At 55.8% G+C, this 1,034-nt stretch overlaps 1 protein-coding gene across 1 annotated transcript in view; it reads right to left on the reverse strand.

The window, feature by feature from the left end:
• The window catches only part of PDX1 (pancreatic and duodenal homeobox 1), a 50,907-nt gene that overhangs the window by 20,225 nt on the left and 29,648 nt on the right, over window positions 1–1,034 (reverse strand). The gene's annotated exons all lie outside the window — the stretch shown is intronic.

Raw genomic sequence — 1,034 nt, forward strand, 5'->3', positions numbered from 1 at the left:
GCCTTTCCGCGGCGGTAACAACGCAAAGGCCCGCAGAATCCACGGACGCCTAAATCCCAAGGGTTTCCATAAAAAATAAATCCTTAGGCTATATAGTTGGCCATATATCCTGTGCAAATATGCTGGGGTTTGGCTACGAGCGTGGTGTAGGCGCCCGGCACGGCGCTGTGCCCCTTTCGCTGCCCGGGCGTGCACCGTGCACCCGCGATAGGAACAGCCCGTGCGTGCGTGTGCTCGCACACACATCCCATGCACCGTGTAAAGCTGCAGCACAGCCCTGGCCTGGACCTCCCGGGAGAGCTGGGAAGAGCAGGGAAGGGTTTTCGGCTTTTGCGGGAAAAGTTTCGTTTTGCTTCTTGTTTTTGTCATTCCTCGGATGCAGGAGATAGAAAAATCGGGGTAGTTTGAGAGTTTGGCTTTATCTTTTTTTTTTTTTCCTTCTTCTTTTTCTTCCCCAAATTCATTCAACCCGGGGAAACGATCTGATTTTCTGCCCCCCGCCCCCGCACAATCTCTTCCGCCGAGTCTGCGGCGTGGGGCAGTGCTCCTCTCCCCTTCCCGGCAGATGCGCCTCCGTGCCTCCGTGGGGACTGGGGACAGCCGCCTTTCCTTCTCCCCGCCTCGGTCTGCCCCATGCAGTTCCCAAACTATTTCACGGTGATTTTAATACTCCGGTCCTTTTTTCAACTGTCTATTTGAACAAAGCCATTAATATAATATTTGCCGTATAGGCGTGACAAAGGCGCAGGACACGATAACATTGTGCAGGCAGAGACAAAAATATTGTTGGGCAGCGGAACTTTCTGTCTAGATAGAGTTTCTTCCCTCGCTGGCAGCTCTGTTTCATTTGTGCATTGTTTCCCCCGCCCTGGGTTTTCACTTGGAAAGGTGCAATTACGGCTAAAACCCACCGAGGAAGCAGGAGGGAGTGGGACAGGAGGGGAGAGGGGCTCTGCCGCCCGGGCGCCGGGGAGAGCCGGGCGGGCAGCGGAGAGGGGCAGAGCGGCTGCCCCGGGGTTTCGGGGGCTGCTCCG

This window comes from Pygoscelis adeliae, unplaced genomic scaffold, assembly GCF_000699105.1.
Source record: "Pygoscelis adeliae isolate BGI_AS28 unplaced genomic scaffold, ASM69910v1 Scaffold14, whole genome shotgun sequence".
Lineage (NCBI taxonomy): Eukaryota > Metazoa > Chordata > Aves > Sphenisciformes > Spheniscidae > Pygoscelis > Pygoscelis adeliae.